We start from the raw sequence: 11,025 nt of genomic DNA on the forward strand, positions 1-11,025 counted from the left end.
CTGGTGTTGGAGAAGTGCCCTGACACCGGGCTGTGGTCTGGTGTTGGAGAAGTGTCCTGACACCGGGCTGTGGTCTGTTGGAGAAGTGCCCTGACACCGGGCTGTGGTTTGGTGTTGGAGAAGTGTCCTGACACCGGGCTGTGGTCTGGTGTTGGAGGAGGGTCCTGACACAGGGTTGTGGTGTTGGAGGAGGGTCCTGACACAGGGTTGTGGTATTGGAGGAGGGTCCTGACACAGGGTTGTGGTATTGGAGGAGGGTCCTGACACAGGGTTGTGGTATTGGAGGAGGGTCCTGACACAGGGTTGTGGTATTGGAGGAGGGTCCTGACACAGGGTTGTGGTATTGGAGGAGGGTCCTGACTCAGGGTTGTGGTATTGGAGGAGGGTCCTGACACAGGGTTGTGGTGTTGGAGGAGGGTCCTGACACAGGGTTGTGGTATTGGAGGAGGGTCCTGACACAGGGTTGTGGTGTTGGAGGAGGGTCCTGACTCAGGGTTGTGGTATTGGAGGAGGGTCCTGACTCAGGGTTGTGGTGTTGGAGGAGGGTCCTGACACAGGGTTGTGGTGTTGGAGGAGGGTCCTGACACAGGGTTGTGGTGTTGGAGGAGGGTCCTGACACAGGGTTGTGGTGTTGGAGGAGGGTCCTGACTCAGGGTTGTGGTATTGGAGGAGGGTGCTGACTCAGGGTTGTGGTATTGGAGGAGGGTCCTGACACAGGGTTGTGGTATTGGAGGAGGGTCCTGACACAGGGTTGTGGTGTTGGAGGAGGGTCCTGACACAGGGTTGTGGTGTTGGAGGAGGGTCCTGACACAGGGTTGTGGTATTGGAGGAGGGTCCTGACACAGGGTTGTGGTGTTGGAGGAGGGTCCTGACACAGGGTTGTGGTATTGGAGGAGGGTCCTGACACAGGGTTGTGGTGTTGGAGGAGGGTCCTGACACAGGGTTGTGGTGTTGGAGGAGGGTCCTGACACAGGGTTGTGGTGTTGGAGGAGGGTCCTGACACAGGGTTGTGGTGTTGGAGGAGGGTCCTGACACAGGGTTGTGGTGTTGGAGGAGGGTCCTGACACAGGGTTGTGGTGTTGGAGGAGGGTCCTGGCACAGGGTTGTGGTATTGGAGGAGGGTCCTGACACAGGGTTGTGGTATTGGAGGAGGGTCCTGACTCAGGGTTGTGGCGTTGGAGGAGGGTCCTGACACAGGGTTGTGGTGTTGGAGGAGGGTCCTGGCACAGAGTTGTGGTGGGTTTTAGGTGGAGGGTCCCTTTAATATAGTCGAGGGGTTTGGCCAAAGACAAAGGAAAGGAAAGGCCACCCTTTGTCAGAACTACCACAGGTGTCCTTGAGCTCTCTGGCCTGGGGCCTTTGAAGTGAGAACTGTTAGTCTGTCTGTTGGGCTTGTTCAAAGGGCTTTCTGTTTGACAGATCAATCCCTCTGCGTCTCTAGTGTGGGACATAGATAAATGTTGATTTTTCTTTAAAAGCGGTGCTGTCTGTAATGTGTGGCAACCCCCTGACTGACTGTCCACCTGTGGTTTAATGAGAATTATCTATTTGGCTGATAGCTCACCACCCCCGATGTCTCGGGTACTCCAGTAGTGCAGACAGCTGGTGGTGTGTGTGTGTGTGTGTGTGTGTGTGTGTGTGTGTGTGTGTGTGTGTGTGTGTGTGTGTGTGTGTGTGTGTGTGTGTGTGTGTGTGTGTGTGTGTGTGTGTGTGTGTGTGTGTGTGTGTGTGTGTGTGTGTGTGTGTGTGTGTGTGGAAGTGTGTGTGTGTGAAAGGGTATGTTTGTGTGTTAAAGCGAAAGATAGTGTTCATTCAGTGTGTGTATGTGTTAGTTTTGTTTTAGTTTCCGTTTATGTGCGTTGTGTTTCAGTGCGGTTTGTTGTCACCAACCTCTCTGCAACAGCTGAGTATAACATTTAAAAGGCTCTATGGTTATTGTGGACACAATGATTGGGTGATAAAAGTGTTGGGGGAAACTAATAAACTGAATTTGGAGTTGATTGAGATTCTGTTTTAATGAATCCATGATCGTCTAATTAGTGAAAGGAAGGATTCCCATCTCTGTGTTAAATCCCCAGCAGCCCGTAGGCTGTGTTCTGAGCAGGAAAAGAGCTGCTCTACTGCATCACACCACTACAATTGTCTCTGTCTGAAACATTCTTATCACACCAGACGAATTACAACATTTGTTTAATTATTTGTAATATCACTCTGATTTTTCTTATTATCTATAATTATAATCATTTTTCTCTAGACAAATGATTTCTTTAAATAAGCCATGAATACAAAATTACATATTTTCTATTTGTCTGTTTCTTTCCTCATTGTTTCAATTAACATCACATTATACATTCAAAGACTTGTTAATTTCTACCCCCTGCAATTAAAAGTGTTCTCATTTATTAACGGGAATGAGTCAGATCTTATATACTGACTATACAAAACATTAAGAACACCTGCTCTTTCCATGACATAGACTGATCAGGTGAATCCAGGTGGAAGCTATGATCCCTTATTGATGTCACTTAAATCAACCTCAGTCAGTGTAGATGAAGGTGAGGAGACAGGTTAAAGAAGGGTTTTTAAGCCTCAAGACAATTGAGACATGGATATGTGCAACTCAATATTAGGAAGATGTTCTTAATGTTTTGTCAAATCAGTGTATGTTTCATAAAGAAACACTTGTTTATTGAATTTCTACCCTGGTTATGTATTTAATACAGTGGGCTATGATAGTCTGGGTGGAGAGTGCCCTTAGTGGGTTTTGAAAGTAACATTGTGTGTGTGTGTGTAGACGTCTGTCTGCCTTTCTGTCTTTGTTTCTTTCTCTATTTGTCCATCTGCTTGTCTGTGTGTGTGTCTGTTTTTCCATCTCTGACCCTGTGCGGGTGCACGTGTCTGTCCGTATGTGTATGTGTGTGTGTGTGTGTGTGTGTGTGCAGTACAGTGCAGAGAGGTGAGACAGTGTGGTGTGGACACTGGCAGACTGCTGGCTAGGACGGCTGGGTCCTTTGAGAGGTTGGACTGTCAGCTCAGAGGCGCTATAAAGATGACAGCAGATTACCATTCAGTCAGGGCCAGTCTGTGGGCCTTCTCTCTCCTATTGTTACTTTCAGTCTCAAGGCTGCACATTCAGATCCATTCATGACTACTGCTTCTTTCTGGTCTATTCTATTAACCCTCCATCCTCTCTTACTGAGATCTCTTTTCTGTACTTTGACACCAATTGCAAATGTGTTGGTGTATTTCTCTGGTCTGCTGTTGGTATCTTTTATTCCCTGCCTTGCCGCAGGAGACCAAGGTACAGTAGCACAAATTACTGGCAGATCAATTAAGTGTGACCTTAAAAACCTCTGTCCTGGTTTAATTGGCGGTGCTGAAGCAGGGTAATTGTATAAATCAGCTGTTAATGAGATCGCAGCTTGTTGCGAAAAACAAGATAATGTGAGGAAATGAACATCAATGAGCTTTGTGCCGTTTCAGACCCGTGCTGTGGTTGTGCACAATGATCACTCCACTTCTCTCTCACTTTGGATGTTGTTGTGGTTCCTGTTTTGGTGTGTTATTTTTCCACTGTATGGAGGTAGAAATATTGATGTAAAATTCCAGGTTAGATAATGGCTAAAAGTGGTATGTCCATATTGCAGAGGCTTTGGGTTGTTTGTGTTTTCCAGAGCTCTGGCGGCTGGGCTCGGAGAGAGACATGCCGTCACTAGCAGAGCATGCTGCTAAATAAATCATTAGCCTGCCGCGCTCAAAGAAAGAGAGTCAAAATTAAATAAAACACTTTATATGAAAGCCATGTATTAGTGGAATCTACTGGCTGTAGGACAGATTAATGAGGTATTAGAGAAGTGGATTTTAAACATTGTCTAGGACGTGGTCCCGAACTCTTTCATTACTAAAGCTGTTTTACCTCAGCTGTAGACGTTCTGACCATGGGCCAGCATCCCCTTCTCCTCCTTACCCCTTTCCCTCCTATCTCCCTCTCTATCCTTTCCTCTCCAAGTTTGTTTTGATATGTGCAAATAAAGTTATTTTAATGATTGTACAGATTTTATTTTTTTATAACGTATCCATAACATACAGTGCCTTGCGAAAGTATTCGGCCCCCTTGAACTTTGCGACCTTTTGCCACATTTCAGGCTTCAAACATAAAGATATAAAACTGTCTTTTTTTGTGAAGAATCAACAACAAGTGGGACACAATCATGAAGTGGAATGACATTTATTGGATATTTCCAACTTTTTTAACAAATCAAAAACGGAAAATTGGGCGTGCAAAATTATTCAGCCCCCTTAAGTTAATACTTTGTAGCACCACCTTTTGCTGCGATTACAGCTGTAAGTCGCTTGGGGTATGTCTCTATCAGTTTTGCATATCGAGAGACTGAAATTTTATCCCATTCCTCCTTGCAAAACAGCTCGAGCTCAGTGAGGTTGGATGGAGAGCATTTGTGAACAGCAGTTTTCAGTTCTTTCCACGGATTCTCGATTGGATTCAGGATATGGATATGGACTGGATATGTTTATTTTTGAACCATTCCATTGTAGATTTTGCTTTATGTTTTGGATCATTGTCTTGTTGGAAGACAAATCTCCGTCCCAGTCTCAGGTCTTTTGCAGACTCCATCAGATTTTCTTCCAGAATGGTCCTGTATTTGGCTCCATCCATCTTCCCATCAATTTGAACCATCTTCCCTGTCCCTGCTGAAGAAAAGCAGGCCCAAACCATGATGCTGCCACCACCATGTTTGACAGTGGGGATGGTGTGTTCAGGGTGATGTGCTGTGTTGCTTTTACGCCAAACATAACGTTTTGCATTGTTGCCAAAAAGTTAAATTTTGGTTTCATCTGACCAGAGCACCTTCTTCCACATGTTTGGTGTGTCTCCCAGGTGGCTTGTGGCAAACTTTAAACAAGACTTTTTATGGATATCTTTAAGAAATGGCTTTCTTCTTGCCACTCTTCCATAAAGGCCAGATTTGTGCAATATACGACTGATTGTTGTCCTATGGATAGAGTCTCCCACCTCAGCTGTAGATCTCTGCAGTTCATCCAGAGTGATCATGGGCCTCTTGGCTGCATCTCTGATCAGTCTTCTCCTTGTGTGAGCTGAAAGTTTAGAGGGACGGCCAGGTCTTGGTAGATTTGCAGTGGTCTAATACTCCTTCCATTTCAATATTATCGCTTGCACAGTGCTCCTTGGGATGTTTAAAGCTTGGGAAAGCTTTTTGTATCCCAATCCGGCTTTAAACTTCTTCACAACAGTATCTCGGACCTGCCTGGTGTGTTCCTTGTTCTTCATGATGCTCTCTGCGCTTTTAACGGACCTCTGAGACTATCACAGTGCAGGTGCATTTATACAGAGACTTAATTACACACAGGTGGATTGTATTTATCATCATTAGTCATTTAGGTCAACATTGGATCATTCAGAGATCCTCACTGAACTTCTGGAGAGAGTTTGCTGCACTGAAAGTAAAGGGGCTGAATAATTTTGCACGCCCAATTTTTCAGTTTTTGATTTGTTAAAAAAGTTTGAAATATCCAATAAATGTCGTTCCACTTCATGATTGTGTCCCACTTGTTGTTGATTCTTCACAAAAAAATACAGTTATATATCTTTATGTTTGAAGCCTGAAATGTGGCAAAAGGTCGCAAAGTTCAAGGGGGCCGAATACTTTCGCAAGGCACTGTATGTTGTTTTGAATTGAATGTCTGGGATGGATTGTTTAACTGTTTTCAGAAAGAATTAATGTATATATGTTTTAAAGATGGACAAAGAGACATTTATTTATTTTGTCTGTTTTTTTTATCATTTCAGGTCACTTTCATGAGTTCAGAATCAACTAACCAGTGATCGCTGGGTGCTGGGGGTTTAGTCTTTCTGTTTGTGTAAGTACCCTTTTTCCTCCATTTTGATTTCTTTCAAAAGGCTATCCAGTTAGATTTCTCTTTCACCCCTGGAGGCCTCCGTCCACACGGAACACCTGCATTGAATGAAATGCACAAATAAATACTAATATAATGGATGCTACAGAATAAGCATATATTGTTACTCCACATGGTCACTTTTACAATTTAGACTTACTCTACATGACCAAAAGTATGTGGATACCTGCTCGTCAAACATCTCATTCCAAAATCATGGGCATTAATATGGAGTTGGTCACCCTTTTCTGCTATAACAGCCTGCTCTAACAGCCTCCACTCTTCTGGGAAGACTTTCCACTAGATGTTGGAACATTGCTGCGGGGACTTGCTTTCATTCATCCACAAGAGCATTCGTGAGGTCGAGCACTGATGTTGGGCGATTAGACCTGGCTCGCTGTCGGAATTCCAATTCATCCCAAAGATGTTCAATAGGGTTGAGGTCAGTGCTCTTTGCAGGCCAGACAAGTTCTTCCACACTGATCTCAACAAATAATTTCTCTATGGACCTCGCTTTGTGCACGGGGGCATTGTCATGCTGAGATAGGAAAAGGCCTTCCCCTAACTGTTGCCACAAAGTTGGAAGCACAGATTAGTCTAGAATGTCATTGTATGCTGTAGCATTAAGATTTCCCTCCACTGGAACTAAGGGGCATAGCTCAAATCATGAAAGACAGTCCCAGACCGTTATTCCTCATCCACCAAACTTTACAGTTGGCACTATGCATTGGAGCAGGTAGCGTTCTCCTGGCATCCGCCAAACCCAGATTAGTCTGTTGGTCTGCCAGATGGTGAAGCGTGATTCATCACTCCAGAAAACACATTTTCACTGCTCCAGAGTCCAATGGCGGCGAGCTTTACACCACTCCAGCCGACGCTTGGCATTGTGCATGGTGATCTTAGGCTTGTGTGCGACTGCCTGGCCATGAAAAGTAATTTCATGATGCTGCTGACAAACATTTATTGTGCCGACATTGCTTCCACAGGCAGTTTGGAACTCCCTAGTTTTGCAATTGAGGACAGAAGATTTTTACACGTTACATGCTTCAGTACTCAGTGGTCTCATTCTGTGAGCTTGCGTGGCCTACCACTTTGCAGATGAGCTGTTGTTGCTCCTAGACGTTTCCACATGAACAGCACTTACAGTTGATCGGGGCAGCTCTAGCAGGGTAGAAATTTGCCGAACTAACTTGTTGGAAAGGTGGTATCCTATGACGGTGCCAAGTTGAAAGTCACTGAGCTATTCAGTAAGGCCATTCTACTGCCAATGTTTGTCCATGGAGATTGCATGGCTGTGTGCTCAACTTTATACATCTGTCAGCAACAGGTGTGCCTGAAATCGCTGAATCCACTCATTTGAAGAGGTGTCCACATACTTTTGTATATAATGTTTATTTTAGAGTTGTTTATTCAGGTACAGAATCTTTATTTTTCAAATTCTGCTTTTATTTCTAGTTAAAAGAAAAATACTGCACACAATCTGAGGTTAAAGTACATTTTCACACCTACGTTCTTGTATTCTAGCTTTAGTTGTATATAGAGGTTGAATGCAGAAGACCATGGAACTGTGACACGTACATGCATAGTCAGGCTAGCTAATGACGTCAAGGTCTTGTGAGACTTGTGAACCCTCTGTGAGTTTACCTCAACCTCTGAGGCCCTTAGAAAACTAAATCCAGGTGTCTTGGTTCTTTTCCTCACTTTTCATGTCTACCTCCATAGTAGCATGTATAGTGCTTTTGATTCTATTCTCTACGCTAATGTCGGCTGCTGTTATTGGTAGTTTATGGCTGCGTGTCGTCTCAATAAGAACATTCACAAGAGGGAAGAAAGAGTCCATTTCAGAAAACGCAGGCAGCGTCTCCGAAAACAGCCAGTATATGGCTGTACTTTATTGCTACAATACGCCTTTAATGGGAGCTCTCTCTGCTGCACTGTTGTAATAAAAAATGTATCTGAGAAAATGTTTCTTGAGCAAATAAAGCCAAGAAAGTTTAGTTGATATTAATCTTTTTTCAAATGTCAGTTGGAGATGGTTTCCTGAGAGGCAGGACTGAATGATATGAATGTGGCTGAGGAGTCCTTGTTGGTCCTGCATAATCAACTGTGGCACTGATAAGAGTCAATCCCATCTCAAAGTTCACGGCCATTTACTAATACCAACGGTTTATTTATGCCATTTCTCCTCAAACACAGTTGTATTCAGTGCAAATCAATGCTCCCATCTAAACCAAATTGTCTCATGCTTTTTACATATTTTGTTTGTAGTGTCTGTTGGTGTTGTTAAGTCTGTTCTCAATGGCAGTCCATGTTGGGAATGTGGGCTTGTATTCAGCTGCAGTGAGCAGACAGAATGGTGGAATAACAAAGCCTTAGCTTTGGATTTTATCACCAATGAATACTGCTCAGTGAAAAAAATGGATAAAGGTTGTGAAGGGACATGATGAGTGAAAGAGCATACATTAGCCAGACTGCAACGCGTGCTAACACTGTGTAACACTGGTGAGCTCCTGATACTACCACAGCTTTACACTTTGTAGTATTAGTAGTAAATAAACCAAAACAACATGGGTCCACTGCTTCCTCTGGAGAGGTTACCGGTTACCTCTCTCTATTTTGGGAATAAAACGTTTGGTTATTGTTGGACCAAAGGGAAAAAGATAACTACAGTAGCTATTGACTAAGAACAGAAACATCAGCCTTATGTTTGGCATAGGTACAGTTGGTTGAGTGACAGGGTATGCCTTGTTGTCCACTGGCTAAGTGCATGTGTGTGTGTGTGTTTGTTTTTGTAGGAACAGCAAATGCTCCCAATGATGTGTGTGTTGAACAAAGGACTTGGTACAATGTGTGTATAGACCTGAGGTAGACATTAGAGGTCTCCTACATTACTTGAGATGCTCCCACTCATGAGGACCTTGATAGTGAATAGCCAATGGAATGAACACCTGAGCTTTTCTCTTCGAATCAGAAGATGCATTGTGGGAAAAATGCTTGTAGACATATCATCATACAATTGTAAATGTTTTATTTAATTGTTATTCAGTTATTGTATGTGGTTGTCATTGACCACAGTACCCAAATATTCCCATTTGTACAGTTAGTACTTTACTCGCAATGTTATTTAAGAAGTATCAGTGTGTGTTAGAATAGATTGTACCACACTCCCTGTGTCTCCCTGTCTTACTGGTTTTAGATGGCCTGTGTGTGTTAGAATAGATTGTACCACACTCCCTGTGTCTCCCTGTCTTACTGGTTTTAGATGGCCTGTGTGTGTTAGAATAGATTGTACCACACTCCCTGTGTCTCCCTGTCTTACTGGTTTTAGATGGCCTGTGTGTGTTAGAGTAGATTGTACCACACTCCCTGTGTCTCCCTGTCTTACTGGTTTTAGATGGCCTGTGTGTGTTAGAATAGATTGTACCACACTCCCTGTGTCTCCCTGTCTTACTGGTTTTAGATGGCCTGTGTGCGTTAGAATAGATTGTACCACACTCCCTGTGTCTCCCTGTCTTACTGGTTTTAGATGGCCTGTGTGTGTTAGAATAGATTGTACCACACTCCCTGTGTCTCCCTGTCTTACTGGTTTTAGATGGCCTGTGTGTGTTAGAATAGATTGTACCACACTCCCTGTGTCTCCCTGTCTTACTGGTTTTAGATGGCCTGTGTGTGTTAGAATAGATTGTACCACACTCCCTGTGTCTCCCTGTCTTACTGGTTTTAGATGGCCTGTGTGTGTTAGAGTAGATTGTACCACACTCCCTGTGTCTCCCTGTCTTACTGGTTTTAGATGGCCTGTGTATGATGTTCCAAAGACCTGCTCCACTCCCCTGTGCTCTTCTATCAGCCAGACCTGACACACTCGTTCATCTAAATCCTATGCAACTTCAATCTACATCTTTAATTCATCATAAACGAGGCGGTGAGTCATTTTGACGGTGTGTGGCTTCGATGTATTTCATCACTCCTGTGTGAACTCATTTGGAAACACCAAAGTGTGGAGGGCCGGATACGCTCTTTGTCAGCGTATGTCATCATGTAATAAGTGATGGACACACAGCAGTCACTCTGGGCTCAGTCCAGCGCTGATGCCCCTCATGGGGAAGATCTGCTGGAGAGGTTTTCTGAGAAATGAAATAAACAGCACTTCACCACAAAATCAAAATGAATAACCTTTGGTTGGTTATCTTCTCATCTATTATGTATCAAATGTGCCTGTTGGTTCGGCCAACTGACTCTGTCTGCGCTGATTATGACCCGTGGTGTAGATAAACGGAGACTGCTTGGCAAAGTGATTTTAATTTCATCAGCCTTGGTTTCAATTGCTCTAGAGGAACACTGGGAATATTCAAATTGATTGTTGGCAGATTGCTTTATCTGTCAGGAAAGAGTTTCCGTACAGGTATGTAGATACAGTATGCCTGCATTCACTAATGCCGTATAACCCTGATAGATCCTGTTAGTTGTAAGGTTTGGTGACATTGTGTCTAACCCCTTTAGATATGACAATTTTTCAATCCCCTCTGTATGAGCTGCCATCCCAGCAACATGCTGTTGTTATCGGGGTTATACCCTCCTATCAGCCTTATTAGTTATGAGGCCTGATTTGATGGCTTGATGTGCTTTATTTGATTCTCTGTAGAATGAAACCTAGTATAGACTTGGCTGCTTTCCTTCCTCTCAAGTTACAGCCCTTGTAGGACAGAGAGGAGTTTCACCTATTAGCTATATACTGCAGAAAACAGGACCTGAGAACATGCCATTAATCTTCTGGCTTCCCCAGCTGTGGAAAGTAATGCATAACTAAAAGTCTGGTCAAATGAATGAATGATTTCATCCATGAACTTCTCTCCCAAAACGCCATGAATCGTCTCCGGCTGATAATGCGCTCCGACCCCGGAGTGTGAAATGCCCGTTGCGTTGAGAGTATCCAGTTAATTGATTCGCAAATTATTTTAAGTTTGTGGTGCCCAGGGGAGTGCTGGGCTCTAATGGCGGCCATGTCGGGAGAGTTTAAAAACTCTTTCTTTCCATGCCTGGGTTGGATTGTATTTAGCAACAAGTCCAATCAAAGCATGGGAGAGGGGAGAG

The 11,025-nt window shown here is 43.8% G+C and overlaps 1 protein-coding gene across 6 annotated transcripts in view; it reads left to right on the plus strand.

Annotated features, from left to right (window-relative positions):
- Positions 1-11,025, plus strand: part of LOC118373071 (transcription factor SOX-6-like) — a 227,102-nt gene that overhangs the window by 33,065 nt on the left and 183,012 nt on the right. For 4 of the 6 annotated variants that reach the window (XM_052462572.1, XM_052462570.1, XM_052462575.1 and 1 more), the window contains exon 3: positions 5,828-5,898. The exons of the other annotated variants lie outside the window; for them this stretch is intronic. The gene's annotated coding sequence lies outside the window, so the exon portion shown is untranslated. The remainder of the gene's footprint in view (positions 1-5,827; positions 5,899-11,025) is intronic. 6 annotated transcript variants of the gene reach the window in all.

This window comes from Oncorhynchus keta, chromosome 14, assembly GCF_023373465.1.
Source record: "Oncorhynchus keta strain PuntledgeMale-10-30-2019 chromosome 14, Oket_V2, whole genome shotgun sequence".
NCBI lineage: Eukaryota > Metazoa > Chordata > Actinopteri > Salmoniformes > Salmonidae > Oncorhynchus > Oncorhynchus keta.